The sequence below is a fragment of the Mus caroli genome, chromosome 15 (genome assembly GCF_900094665.2).
Source record: "Mus caroli chromosome 15, CAROLI_EIJ_v1.1, whole genome shotgun sequence".
NCBI lineage: Eukaryota > Metazoa > Chordata > Mammalia > Rodentia > Muridae > Mus > Mus caroli.
The window spans coordinates 28650086-28665884 of NC_034584.1; the positions used below are offsets into that span (position 1 = coordinate 28650086).

Here is a 15799-nt window from a genome sequence, read left to right on the forward strand (position 1 = left end):
AGCACTATAGAGGTGGAAGCAGGAGAACTGCGAAGAGTTCAAAGCCATTCTGGCTGCATAAAGAAATCTCATCTCAAAAATGTAAAGATAAATAAATGGAAAAGACATTTTGTCAAACATGTAAGCTGCCTAAATAGAGACACCATTTTATAATCCTCAAGATCTGTTTGCCATGATTCACTGAATCAGACACCTAGGCACTGGGCTTAGCTATACATTCTCTAAGCATTCTTTTCAAACTTCCACCCATTGGTCTGAGTCATGGCATGGGGATTCTCAATTCAATACACTAAACATGGGGTACTTGTGGGACCACTTTAAATAGCAGGGCAAATACATTGAGGCCTCAAAAACTCTCAGAGTGAGGGAAACGATGCTCAAATCATTACTGTTACATTAAGGACAGACTTTAGGAGTAGTTTAGTTGATGTGGTAATATAGTCCAGGCTATTTGTTGTTATGAAGACACCTGAAACAACTTAAAAGAGGAAGGCTAATTTGGGTTCACAGTTCAGAGGCTTCAGGCCAATGTCCACAAGCTTCACTGTGTTATTGCTTTGAGAAGGCAACCAGAGCATTTGATAGAGGATGCCAATCAACTCATTGGAACCAGTCTCCAAAAGCAGACAGGAGGAGACCAAGACAAAGTATATCCTTTAAAGATACATTCCAAGTGGCCTACTTCCTCCAACCAAGCTCCTGCTCCTAAAATTCCATTCATTAACAACTTATCAATGTATTAACCCATGAGTGAGGCCAGTGCCCTAATTACCCAACCATCTTCATTGATTGCATCTTCTGTATGAGAACCAAACCTTCAATATCATTTTGGAGAAAAATATTATCCACAAACCAGAACAGTGATAAAAAACAAAGAAACAAACAAAAAGTAGATAAGCAAGCTCTTACTCTGTGGACAGTGCTGAGCAGAGTGCTTTACAGGCCTTATTTCTTCAAAACAATCCATCCCCTTTCCTAGGAGACATAGAAGAGATTCCCAAACTACTGAAACATTATCATTAAGAATAAACATCATTACAGTATATGAAACACATCAAGATTTCTCACAAATAGCAGTTACCATTGACATCTATTTTCTGAGAAAATATATTTTATCAAGAAGCTGTCTGGTCAGTTTCTTTGGCTGGGTTTATAGTAGCCAGCAGGAGCCACTGTCTTTTTTTTAATGTTTTGGAAGGCTTACTGGGTGCCTTGAAGAGGTGCAAGCTGAAGTAAGAAAATGTCAAGGTCCAGCCGTGTACTGCCCCATTTCTGCTTCTCTTCACTGTTTGTAACACTCTTCTTCCCACAGTCTCTACTTGCTGGGCTGAAAACTGGGGTAGGGATGATGATACCACAGTGTCCAGTTGTAATTGCCTCAAAGCCAGTCATCTGCATCCAAAGCCTGTCTTTGAAAGTTCATTCCAATTTCCTAAAGAGAAGACTCCAGTTGTCTGGGCTTATATAAGGCAGGTCAAGTTCTATTGAGCTATAGTCCCTCATCTGCTCACAAGACCCAAACCTGATGTCAGTTTCCACAAAAAGGAACTCAGTAAAGGCTGAGTAGGTGTCCACAACAGGCTCTTGATACAACTGCTGTGAATTCTATTGTTCTTAAATGAAACTTTGTTTTGTCTTTCTCAGAAGGCTTTGGAAACACTTCAAAATTGAAGTGCTGAGTATACCTATGGCATTTTGGAATTCTATAATAACTCCTCTGTCTGTCTGACCCAAGGCCCACATATTTGAAGCCAACATTTTAGAAGAAGCCAGAAAAATCAGATGATTCTTGGGAGTCCTAGCTCTCTCTGGTCACATTTTTGGAAAGAAAAACCAGAGAACACTTCATCAGCCACAAGTAATCACATGGAGAATATCTTACTAAGGGTTTCCATTGTTATGCAGAGACACCATGACCAAAGCAACTGTTATAAAGGACAGCATTTCATTGGGGCTGGCTTACTGGTTCTGAGTTTCAGTCCATTATCATCATGGCAGGAAGGATGGCAGTGCCCAGGTAGGCATTGTGCAGGAGGAGCTGACAGTTCTACATCTTGATCTGAAGGCCTCTAGAAGAAGACTGGCTCCCATGTGGCTAGGAGGAGGGTCTCAAAGTCCACCCCCACAGTAACATACTTCCTCCATCAAGGTCACACCTACTCTAACAAGGCCACACCTACTCTAACAAGGTCACACCTACTCTAACAAGGCCACACCTACTCTAACAAGGCCACACCTACTCCAATAAGGCCATGCCTCCTCATAGAGCCACTCTCTGGGCCAAGCATATTTAAATCACCACAGGGAAAAAACAACCTTCTTTTCTCAAATTCCCCTTAGGACTTCCCCAAGGACCAACTCTTCCCTCTCTCAACTACCTTAGAATAGCCATGGACACTGTGGCTATTAGTCATGTCTCATCCTTCCCTGGTAGTCTGCTACCTATTTCCTGATAGTTCCAAACTATGGAAGCCTAATAAAGCAAACTGTAATGAATGGACAGGCAGTGCTGCAGTAATATGGAGCTCTCAGGTTGTTTGTTCTTCGTGACAATTTGAGTTGGGTAGACCAGAGGGCTTCGTTAATACAACTAGGAGATAAAATCCCGATAAATAAAGCACTATCTTATTGCTTAAGGAACAGTCAATAATTAAGAGGGCTGTTGATCCTAATGAAGTGATATTGCCAAGGTGAAACAAACAGGACTTCTGGACCAAAGAATGCTTCCTGTTTGAATGGATGTTACTACAAGCTAAGGGGCCACTTTGATTATGAGAAAGCTAAAGAATGAGCTTTGCTACTGAAGAAGTCTGACCTGAATATAGAGCTAGACCTAAGAGATATCAAGGATTAGACTTTGCAGGAATCCCCTGGCTATGAGGAAGGAGCAAAGGGTATAAGGGCTTTGTTTACTCCAGATCTGCAATTCGTGTGCTGGGTACATAAGTGAGCAAATTCAGAGACTTCCAGAAGGATAGTACCAGAAAAATGCAAGCTGATACAGTATGAAATTTAAAATACATCAGTAAACCTTAAGCTTAATTCAAGGAATTTCAAGGGATTGTCATTTTTATTTCTACTCTGAAGGTATCGGTGAATCTTACATACATGCCAAATTGCCTCTAATATGTATATTTTAGGACTTCTTATGAGTAAACCACCATTGTAACCAGTCAGAGAAAAGGGAAGATCTCCAACTACCAAAGCTGGGGTCCAACTGTGGCTCTGTTTCTCAAAAAGCTGTGGGATTGGGGTACATTACTTGAACCTTTTTAGCTTTCAAAAGTCACAAGGAGGGCTGGTGAGATGGCAGAGTTGGTAAGAGAACTGACTGCTCTTCCAAAGGTCCTGAGTTTAAATCCCAGCAACCACATGGTGGATCACAACCACCCATAATGAGATCTGACACCCTCTTCTGGTGGGTCTGAAGGCAACTACAGTGTACTTATGTATAATAATAAATAAATCTTTAAAAAAAAAAGTCACAAGGAAAGGGATGGTTCCTCACTGGGTTGCAGTGAGGCTACAGTGAAATGTCCAAGTGCTTCACAAATACCAGGGTACTGTGTAGCACAGGAAGTTCCTTTGAACTTCATGAGGTTAAATATGGAAATATGGATAGCACAAGACAGCAAAGGTCTCTCCTAACCACATTAACAGAACTTATAAAATTGACTCCTACTACAAAGCATTTTACCATGAAGTAAGTGCACTCTCCTGCCTCATAGTTTCATATTTATACTGCCCTACCATATCCGGTGAACATAATGCAAGCATGTCTTAGTCAGGGTTTCTATTCCTGCACAAACATCATGACCAAGAAGCAAGTTGAGGAGGAAAGGGTTTATTCGGCTTACACTTCCATGCTGTTGTTCATCACAAAGGAAGTCAGGACTGGAACTCAGACAGGTCAGGGAGCAGGAGCTGATACAGAGGCCATGGAGGGATGTTCTTTACTGGCTTGCCTCCTCTGGCTTGCTCAGCCTACTCTCTTATAGAACCCAAGACTACCAGCCCAGGGATGATCCCACCCATAAGGGGCCTTTCCCCCTTGATCACTAATTGAGAAAATGCCTTACAGTTGGATCTCATGGAGGCATTTCCTCAACTGAAGCTCCTTTCTCTGTGATAACTCCAGCTGTGTCAAGTTGACACAAAAAATAGCCAGTACAAAGCACATGGCAAATAAAACTGCAGATTTGGTCAGTTCATGAGATCAATGGAAGTGAAGCTGAAGGCTGCTCAATTCAAGCAGGGTCACTACTGTAATGGCTAAAGAAACTCCATTTTATTCTTGGCATCCATCTTGCTACCTAATAGCTATTTGTCTCTGACTCACTGAGTCCAATCCTCAAATGTACAGCCATGACCATCCAATTTTTATGATATGAATAACTGCTTTTCTGGCTTTTGTAACCTGCTTATGCAGACATTCAAGAACTTCTGGTCTTTGCCTTTAAAACTCATCCTTAATCTGCCTCTGAGCTGCATATGTCTGATTTGTCTTTGAGATTATGATCCTACTAGCAGTTTTTATAAATATGGTTAATTATAGTCTAAACTGAGTCTGGAGATCGTTTGGGGATTTTTAACTCCAAGATACCACAGACCGGGGAGTTAGAGTGCAAATGGCGAAGAGAGAAAGAGAAGAGAGAAAATGAGTAAAGTTAATAAGATGCAGCAAAGAAAATTATTTGGATATCATAAATTTAAATGAAGCTTTGTGGGGAAGGACAGAATTGAATGTGAGAATTTTGTAAATAGTATTTTGTTTGGGATCATGTTGCAAAATTGATGTATAAATAATTTAATGTTGGGCAGTCAAATGATTTTGTTGGAAGTTTTTGTTCTCATATCCAAATTAAACTTACCAGCTTTGTTGTGTAAATCTGAAGTCCCAGCACTCAAGTATGAGAGAAGCTCATGGCCAGCAAGGTGCATACACAGAGTCACCCTGTCTCAACAGTAAATAAACAAGTAAACAAGTTTATTCTGTTCATTAAAATTAGCTGATAGTATAAACTAGTATATTCAATATAATGTTCAACATAACATAAACTTATTTTATAACTTTTATATTAATTTTCAACAGGTCTATCTATTATTGTTTGATTTGGTGACTATTTGTCTGTTTTCTGTGATCTGCTTTGGTCAGTGTTTTAAGTATACTCACTTTCTAGTGTCTATTTTTTTCTGTTATCAAACATTTTTAGATAATGAGAATTTTTTTGTTTTTTGTTTTTAGAGACAGGATTTCTCTGTGTAGCCCTGGCTGTCCTGCAACTCACTTTGTAGACCATGCTGGCCTCAAACTCAGAAATTTGCCTGTCTCTGCCTCCCAAATTCTGGGATTAAAGACGTGCACCACCACTGCCTGGCCAATAATGAGGATCTTATGAGTGACTGTAGAGTAGGTGATACTACTTTCACTATTTTCTAGTGTCCTTACATGGAAATGACATTGACAGCCTCCTTAAGGCCAAAAGAGGGAAAGAAATGAGTGGCCAGGGTTTGGGTGCCACTATGTCAGAATCAAAGCCAAGATGACTTAGAAACGATACAGCAAGAAGGAAGTGAGGCAGGATAGATTCCTGTTTAACAGTCTGGGTGTACAGAGCCCAAGAAAAGGAAATAGCAAAGATCATAAGAGATCTCCAAATGGCCTCTGGTTACCAAGTTGAGTCAAACTCTCTGGCTTGCCAGTTAAATACAGAACTTTGCCCCAAACAATGCCTCTATTGTTACCTCCTTAAACTTAGGAGAACCAAATGTCCATCAAAATAATTGGAGTTTCAGGCACCCTTGATGGAATCTTTAAAGAGACAATGATATTGTTTTTAGTACCCATAGGAACAATGGGTTCATCTTGTGCATCACTGGGACTGAAGAATTAAGCATCTCAAAGGTCTTAATATTAAGCACTCAGTACTTAAGTTCCCAGGTCATTATTTAACAAATGTGTGCACAATATTGGATCTCTTGAGTGTTGCCAGGCAACCACGAGCTCAAATCATAATTCTGTCATAATGGTTGTGTGACCTCAAGTGACCCACACTGTCCAAGCATCAGCTAGTTCTACCTCTTGGGACTTGAATGATGTCTTAGGTCAAATAACCTACAAGCACCCACCCAACAGAGAAGAGGATTTCATACACATAAGTCGTGGCCCTTGTGGTAGTTTGAATAGAAATAATCCACATCGACTCATATATTCGAATGTTTGGTCATTAGGGATTGGTACTAATTGACAGAGATTAGGAGGTGTGACTCTGTTGGAGTAGCCTTGCTTGGAAAAATTGTTACTAGGGTTGGGTTTTTGGAGTTTCAAACGTTCAACTCAGACCCAGTGCCTCTCTCTATTCCTGCTTCCTGCAGATCCAGATATAGCCTGGGAGGGATTACACTTTGTGCTATGTATTTGACACAAACAGCATTGAACAAATGTTATTTCAGAGCCCAGCATCCTCTACCCAGACCCTTGGGCCCCTCACCATATCTACATTCCCCATGACTCAGAGCTTTCCTCTGCCTAGAGCCTCTTTGCCTGCTGTTTAGGGAGCAAGAGTGCCTGGACTGACTGATATCTGCCTCAGGTCTCACTGCTGCTGAAAGTTGAAAGCATAGCAGTTTACTGGAGCAGTTTATGCCAGAGGGTCTGCATTGTGAGTTGCATTTAATGAGTGGTATTGAAAGCCTGCATGTGAAAGAATCCATCCTGCTGGACAGGGAAGAAAGGTTAGCTTCATTCAACACCTATTATTCAAATAGCAGATTCTGCCCTGAGCCTTGCATGACTTTTCTCATTTAAGCTATAAAACAGCCCCTAAAGGAAGATTATAAGCCTTTCAGTTTTATAACTACAGATTTATCTGAAAAACAAGAATACACTTCCCACTGTCACACAACTAAAATACCACTGAGCCAGGACTCACATGCACATCATACCAGGCTCCAAAACAATGTCATTCTACCCAGCCTAGAGGCTGCCATGAAAGATTGTGTGGTAGACATGCCTACTGCCTACTCAGTATTTTCTGAGCAGCAATGGACAAAGCTAAAATGTCATGAATCATTAAATTATGGTTCACTAATAAAACCAGCTGATCTGGTGGCGCCTCTCTAAATTAAACGGATTCAGATTCCCTTTGGCTTGATTTCTTCCTCTTCATGCTTTTCCTGTTTAGGACATGGCACCCTAACCCTAGACAATGGAAGCTAGGAGCTTTTAAATAAATTCTGTACTTACCTAGGTGTCTTGACTAGATATCAAATCTAGATGAAAGAAAATGAACCTGTATGTTATTTAAGCCACTGCTGTTGACTTGTCTCCATTTCTAGCAGCTAGGTATAGCCCTAGCAAGAATAGACTGTGTGCCATTTATCACCTCTTTAAGGAATACCTTATTATCCCTGTTAGCATTCCTTCTAGGCTCTTCCCAATAGTTACCTGATAATAGCCAGGTAGGCTTGGTTTGCTATAGAAGGAACTGTTTGACCCCTCTTGGTTCTCTCTGCCCCTTCTCTCTCTGACTCTCTTCTCTCTCCTGACTCTTTTCTCCCCCTCTTCCCTTCCCCCTTCCCCATCTCTCTCCATGTGTTCCTGGCCAGCCTCTTCTCTCTCTTTCTCCTCCACCTCTGTCTTTCCCTGTCTGTACTCCCTTTTCAACTCCACTTCCCCATGTCCTATATGAATTCTATTCTACACTATACCTGTCATATGGTTAGTACCTCAGGGGGTCTGCCAAGGCACCCCTCCCACCTTACTATACCAAGATCTAGCAAACATATCCTGACTCCTTTTTATAAAACCACAACATGGGTTTCATGACTTGGATTTAAAAACTGGCAGGTTCACATTCCCTGCAACTCAGATTCACAAACCTGCCACCACATGAACTTTTTAGCCATCAGATCTATCTAGACCTATTCATCTAGACGCTGGTAGATTTGTAAGCTCCCTCCCACCATTGGGAGTGGTGTCAGTGTAAAAGGCTTCTGGTTCCAAGAAAGAGCTAGCCACCCTCTAGGGTCTTTGGGGGACAAGTTAACCATAGTCTTTATGACCGGCCTTCTGGATGACTCTTCCCTTGGATGAGATATCTCTCTTTCTCTCTCTCCTCTCTCTCTCTCTCTCTCTCTCTCTCTCTCTCTCTCTCTCTCTCTCTCTGTGTGTGAAGGAGAGTGTGTGTGTGAGAGAGAGAGAGAGAGAGAGAGAGAGAGAGAGAGAGAGAGAGAGACTTTCTCTTCTGTTTCTTTCTCACTACTACAAAATCCCAGGCCTCGGATGAACCATTTTCCTAATTGTTACTCAGGCACTGGTCAGCACCCCATTTCAACACTTGATGACCTGATAACCTAGCCCAGCTATTGTTTCTAGCTATCACATTTGTCCTCTGAACACTGTAACTGGGCAAATTGCTAGCTTCTACTCACCCAATGGGTATCTTGCCTCAAATCTCTAAAACTAGTACCTGAATTAAAGTCTTCCAAACTTATCCACCTTTGCAATCAGGTCTGATCCCATTACCTCTTAGTTAGATAATGACTCCAAATGGCCACTTAACAGCACTTTTGAACCTACCATTTTAAAAGATCTTTATAATTATCATCAGCAATCCAAACAAACAAACAAACAAACAAACAAAAAGATTCCTATACACAGGCTTCATTCCAACCAACTCGCTCTCTACTTTCCACCATTCTCCCTCACTCTCTAGCTCCCTGCTGCTGGTTCCACAACAGTGACTAGGACCCCTGGTACTTCTCAACCCTCCCCCTTGCTCTCTGCTCTTGGCTCCCTGCCCCATTGACTCTTTGTTGCACTCTCCAGATCTTATTTTGGACTTAGCATGCTCTGCTGCTGCAGCAACCAGAGAGTCAGACAGAGCACAGCTATAGCCACCCCTCACCCTCCCTGGGTCTTGCGCAGTCCGACTACCCAGTGCTCCATGACCTGACACCAAGCCGAGCACCTGTCTACACCTTCTCACTCTAGCAGCTGCAGCCCATCACCAAGCAGCACAATGGGCCCCTCACACTGCACTGCTTAGATTTGGCTTTATGTTTGTATCTGCAATGCTTCTGCCATTTCATTCTAAGATACACAATGCTTCTGCAGCTCTATTCTAAGGTGTAACACTTGACTTTTCTCCACAGGTAGAGTTAGTGCTTGAACTCCATCTTAGTTAAGGGTGGTCACATGACTTGCTGTCACTTCAGTGAAATCTTGGTTAAAGGCAGTCCAAGATACCCACCATCTTTGTTATGGACCGTTCCCACTTCACTGTCTTTAGGAGCACAGCCTGATTTAAGGTCTCCAATGGCACTTTCCAATTAAGATAAGGTTTTTGTTCTATCCTGTCTTGGTAAATAATGATTTTAATATTAATTTAAAGATTTACAACAGTAAAAAGCGTTAAAGATCACTTCTTCAGTTAAAGATCAGTGCCTTAAATATATGTTTAGCCTTGTTTTTGCTAAGGCTATTAAGTTGAAATGTATTCTATTTACTAGATACATTCTGGTACAAATAATTAAACAAACACAGATTGCCTAACTCATATATACTTAATAGAACTATCTCTCAATCTTGTCAGAAATCTGCTGAAAATGTTAATATTTAAGCTTGTTATGACAGACAAAGACTCCCAAAGCCTAACAGTGACCCCCCCCTCCCCAAGTTCTGTGAGAAGATATGGGTACAGTGACAAGACTACCTGGATTGTGGTATGATAACCACTAAAAAACACTGCTCCATTGCCATGCCCACTGCCAGGGCTCAGCCTACACTGTGGACAGAGGTCACTCAGTTAAATTTCTCATATTGCCTAACACAAAGTAAGTCATTTCTCCCAGATTACTCCCCCTCAGGAAAAAGCTTCTTGATTTCTCGGTCTGATGGCCAGAATAACTCCCCCCAAGAAACAATGGAAATCACAGAACCTGGGAGAACTGTTTGGATAGAGGACTACTGACCAATCTCTGTCATTTTAATTAACATTTGATATCTAGAACATAATTTATTCTTCCCGGATTTCTGACTACATTTACAGCTAAGCTGACTACAGCTTGTCAGCTAGCAAACAGAACTTTATCTCCTTAGCTTACGGTAATCGACCACGGTATTAGCTTATTAGTCAATTCGTTAACTAGACAAGACTACCAGACCTCTTATCAAAGGCACACAGGTTTGCCTTGCTCACAAGCTTCATGATAAAGGATACACAAGTTCAGATGTGACCTTTCAAAGATGTAACCGTCTACTCTTTCCTTATCTAAACTCAGTTTCCAGTGACTAAATGCTACGTATTTTCTCCCTTTGTTATTCCACTGTCTTAACATTTACCAACAGAATACTTTATTTATTTTTCAAATTTTTTAATTAGATATTTTCTTCATTTACATTTCTAATGCTATCCCAAAAGTCCCCTATACCCTTCCCCCCACCCTGCTCCCCTCCCCACCCACTCCCACTTCTTGGCCCTGGAATTCCGCTGTACTGGGGCATATAAAGTTTGCAGGACCAAGGGGCCTCTCTTCCCAATGATGGCCGACTAGGTCATTTTCTGCTACATATGCAGCTAGCGACACGAGCTCTGGGGTACTGGTTAGTTCATATTGTTGTTCCACCTATAGGGTCGCAGACCCCTTCAGCTCCTTGGGTACTTTCTCTAGCTCCTCCATTGGGGGCCCTGTGTTCCATTCAGTAGATGAGTTCTTTATTTTTATTTAAGTTTTATTGTATTATGATGAGAAAAGATACATACTTTGAATTTAACTGAATTTGTTAACATTTAAAAACATAATTTGAGTAAATAGACGTACATCACATTCTTCCATTTTCTACCCCAACTCTTCCCAGAGACCCCTTCAATACCTGCCATACATTTAATTTTTAATCATATATTTTAAAATGTATAAAATATTATAACAATAAAAAATGAGTATTATAAATGCTGTTTGATATAAAAAAATCCATTGAACAGCCTTATGTAGATGCTTGTCTACAGCAATACTGAAAATACATGTTTTCTTAATATAAATTTTAAATAACTCCAAATATATTAACTGTATGATATTTTAAAATAGTATATCACTATTACTCTTTTTAATGACCATAAATAGATAAAGTCTTTCTGTTTGTTTGTTTGTTTGTTTGTTTTATTTTTAGTAGAGCTTAAAATCTTGGCTCTTACTGTAGTACAAACCCAAAATAAGAACAATTTTTGGACATTGGAGTTCATTGTAATAAGACTGTACTTACATCGCTCACATCACCAAAGAATTTTACCTCCATAGTAGCTAAGCTAAGAGTTAACAGTTCTCCCACCAGCAATGGGGGAGTGTTCCTCTTTCTCCACATCCTCGCCAGCATCTGCTGTCACCTGAATTTTTGATCCTAGCCATTCTGACTGGTGCGAGGTGAAATCTCAGGGTTGTTTTGATTTACATTTCCCTGATGATTAAGGATGTTGAACATTTTTTCAAGTGCTTCTCAGCCCTTCGGTATTCCTCAGTTGAGAATTCTTTGTTTAGCTCTGTAGCCCATTTTTAATGGGGGTTATTTGAATTTCTGAAGTCCAGCTTCTTGAGCTTTTTGTATATATTAGATATTAGTCCCCTATCAGATTTGGGATTGGTAAAGATCCTTTCCCAATCTGTTGGTGGCCTTTTTGTCTTATTGACAGTATCTTTTGCCCTAAAGAAGCTTTGCAATTTTATGAGGTCCCATTTGTTGATTCTTGAACTTATAGCACAAGCCATTGCTATTCTGTTTAGGACTTTTTCCCCTGTGCCCATATCTTCGAGGTTTTCCCCCACTTTCTCCTCTATAAATTTCAGTGTCTCTGGTTTTCTGTGGAGTTCTTTGATCCACTTAAGACTTGAGCTTTGTACAAGGAGATACGAATGGATCAATTCTCATTCTTCTACATGATAACTGCCAGTTGTGCCATCACCATTTGTTGAAGATGCTGTCTTTTTTCCACTGGATGGTTTTAGCTCCCTTGTCAAAGATCAAGTAACCATAGGTGTGTGGGTTCATTTCTGGATCTTCAATTCTATTCCATTGATCTACCTGTCTGTCACTGTACTAGTACCATGCAGTTTTTATCACAGTTGCTCTGTAGTACAGCTTGAGGTCCACAAGAGCCCTGGGACAGTGGAGTCAAAGCAAGGACTATGCAACTGCAGAGGCCCACAAACAGAAGACAGGAAGAAACCCAGCTCTGCCAAGACCACACACTGCAACAGAGGCCTCTCTCTCCCAGATGCACCTACTAGTGCTGTCCTAATCAGTCACAGGGTAAGGAGTTGCCAATGTGTCCATGAGGAAGTCCTCATTCTTGTACTTAAAAGGGAATCAAAGCATTAGGAGTTAATTTTTGGTGGAGAATCTTCCATGTGAAGCCCTTTTGGTTCACTTTTCCTTGATTGTTGACTGTCCAGGGATGAGCCTCTCCACTGGCTAGCCACTCCCGATTGTACACACTTCACAAATATCCGAAGCAAGTTCCCTGGCAGTTTAAATGGTTTTCTTTTTTATTGAGATATCCCCTCCTTCACTTTCTTCCAGTGTTATGGAAATCAGAATGAAGCTCAAGTGAACTGACCCCTTCTTGTAAATTGGGCTGGAGACTGGACACTATCAGTTTTCAGTGTGGATGTAGCTTAGAGGAGGAATGCCCCACAGGAAGCAGAATGAGCTCTGCCCTGTCTGAACCACCAACAAGGTGGGTTTCCCCTTCTCCTGAAGGAGCCTTCTAGGAAGTTGGTTCTCCAATAAACTCTACCTTCTGCTTCTCAGAGCAAAGTAAGGTCTGTTGAAACTCCCAGCGTCCCCTCGCAGCCAGCATTCTCCTTCTGCAATCTTCCTGGTGCATCATCCTCCCGAAGCTGGCTCCATACAGACAGAACTTCACTTAGTCATAGGTGAGCTCAAAGGTATGAGATAACATGCCCTGGCCCCAGGGCACCACCTTGGGATAGGAAAGGCTCTCCTTTTAGCATGCTATATATTTCCTTCTACACTTACCCTCATCCTAGGATCAAAGTCCTCTTTTTTTCCGGTTTCTCTCTCTGGCCTCAGTACTTCTTCCTATGTTTGGGTCTTCTTTATTTGGCTCAAGGTCACCTCTTGAACTCTTATCTGCCCAATCCAAGTCATCCCGCCTCTTCTTTGTCCTGCTACTGGCACTGTTCTTCCTGCCTTGTACTTAAAAAACAAAACAAACAAACAAACAAAAAACCAAAAAGTAAAAAAAAAAAAAAACCATTTCAGAACAATTTGTCTAAAATGCTCATTCTTTTTAAGATTTTTATTCTTAATTATGCATATGGGGGAGGGGGTGGACAGCAGCATGTGCACATGAGAGTGCCAGTGCCCACAGATACCAGGAGAGGGCATCAGATCCCATGGATCAATCTCTCTACACCTTAAAATTCTGTTAATTCTCTTGTGTCTTCCTTCATCACAGCCAGGTCCAGAGGGAAGCAGGTACAACCCACCAAGAACACATTCTTTTCTCAGACCTATGTTCTATTTTAAAATTTTTGATATTGTTTAAGAATTCCACACATTTGTGTGTTTTGCTCAAATTTGTTTTTCATCTCCTCCACCTCCAATTCCTCTCCTATTCTCCTTACCAACCGCCCCTCCAAACTCCATGTGTTTTTGTTTTGTTTAAATTTACAGAGTCCACGTAGCATCGTCTGTGTTTCTATGGGTATAAGACCATCTACTTCAAGAACACAGGTAGCCTCAGAGGGCCACACCAGTGAAGAAAACTGACTGCACCCCCCCTTACACACTCAATCACACTCACCAGCCATCAATAGTCAATAGTTTCTCATGTAGGGGTGGTAATTCATGAGCCCATCATCATCCATGCTGGGGTGGGACTTCATGGACTTGTCCTCATCTATGCTGACAGTTTTTGCTGGCTTGATCTAATGCAGAGCTCATGCATGTCACTATGAGTTGATGTGCACACTAGCCCTGCCATGTCTGGCAAAAACTGGCTGCTTCCCTGAGGATGTCCACCACCTTAAGATCTTTTCCCTCCTCCTCCAAAATAACCCCTGAGTCTTTCAGAGGGGGAGTGTGAAATAGAAACAGATGTCCCCATTCTGACTCATTCTGACTCATGTTCTCTCTCTCTCTTTTTTTTTTTTTTTGGTTTTCAAGACAGGGTTTCTCTTTGTAGCCCTGGCTGTCCCAGAACTCACTCTGTAGACCAGGCTGTCCTCGAACTCAGAAATTCACCTGCCTCTGCCTCCCAAGTGATAGGATTAAAGGCATGCAGCACCACTGCCTGGCAACCCATGTTCTCATGTTTGGAGGGAACACACATCAGCAGCCCATTTCATGATATTATAAATTCAAGGCGATTACTTTCTGCTCTACATCCTGAGATGACCTCAGTCATATCTCTGAGCCTTGGAAACTTTTATGTTACTATGATCAGACTTACATCCCTCTTTTAACCATCACTGTCCAGTGTTGGAAGGTAATCATCCATACGTAAACCCTCTATATCTACAGTTATGAGGAGTAACCATTGACACATAAGCTGCCAAATCTGGAACATACTGCAGAGAAGGGAAGGAGGAACTACAAACATGCAGGAAGAGTAGGAGCCATGAGGAGGGTGGGGTAAAAGACAGGAGCCTGGGAAATGAGAAGTGAGAAACTCCTAAACTCTGAAGTACTGACAGGCAGCCTGCCACACATGTGGGATATGCAGAGCAGGGCTCCAGAAATCCAGACTACAAACTGTGGTTAGGTCAACAATGACAGTGTCTATACTGAATGTGTATGGGCATTTTCTAGTCAATATTCCCTAAACAACACTGTTTGGCAAATGTTTACATAGCATTCACACTGGTATATGAGGTAAGTAATCTTGGAATGATTAAAAGAACACAGGAAGGTGTGTGCAGATGACATGCAAACTCCTCTTTATTTTACATAAGGAACTTCTTCAGCATCCTTCAGTTTTGGCGTCCTTATTGTTTAGGAACCAATTTTCCATGAATGGTGATGGGTGACAGTATGTGGAAGATCCTATTTTCAAGTTCTCAGGCACTAGCACATGTCACACCGCCCCATGTCTTTGCCTCCTGAAGATGTCCTTATCCTATGTAAGAGGAATCCACCCCCTCATTTCTTCTGATTTTCATTCTCACATGACCACACAGAAGCTAGTTTGTGGATTATCTGTTCCCAAAGGAAACACCAGAATAAAATAATAAGGGAAAGTACAAAATCTTTAGAGAAGAACAATAATCTAAATAAAGATTAGACTGTGTGGGTTATGAAAGTAGCAACCAAACTCCTACAACACAAAAACTGTCACTCTGTGGGGAAAGGCAGGGAAAAGAGTTGGCAGTGTCTGATGCTTGAGACCTATCCAGACCCTTTATAAATAACAGGGTTTTGGTCCTACCCTTACCCACTTCCTTAATAACAAGGACAGCTTCTGTTCAGTGGGAAGCTATTATTTGGGCCACTGCAGCATCTTCCACCTCCCTCTAGCCCTAGAATGGTGGTTTATTTTTATTTGTAAAAGATTTCACCTCTTTCTTATTATCAGTCCTTGGAGCTTGGGTGGGGTTGACCCTACACTTGGCTTTGGGGATGGGCAGTGATCCAGGCCTTAACTTAGCTCAAGTGTTTATAATGACCTGATGAGACAAAAGAGTAAACCTCAGCTCTCTGTCTCTCTGTCTCTGTCTCTCTCTGTCTCTCTCTGTCTCTTTCTCTCTCTCTCTCTCTCTCTCTCTCTCTCTCTCTCTCTCT

The 15799-nt window shown here is 41.5% G+C and overlaps 1 protein-coding gene across 2 annotated transcripts in view; it reads right to left on the reverse strand.

Annotated features, from left to right (window-relative positions):
* Nucleotides 1-942: 942 nt before the first annotated feature.
* The window catches only part of Tspyl5 (TSPY like 5), a 26575-nt gene continuing 11718 nt past the window's right edge, over nucleotides 943-15799 (reverse strand). The window contains exons 2-4 of one of the 2 annotated variants that reach the window (XM_029470155.1): nucleotides 13034-13213; nucleotides 4872-4954; nucleotides 943-1002 (exon numbers count right to left, since the gene is read on the reverse strand). The gene's annotated coding sequence lies outside the window, so the exon portion shown is untranslated. Of the gene's footprint in view, nucleotides 1003-4871; nucleotides 4955-12833; nucleotides 12895-13033; nucleotides 13214-15799 lie in introns of those variants that run through there. The other variant, XM_021183797.2, reaches the window with a different exon arrangement.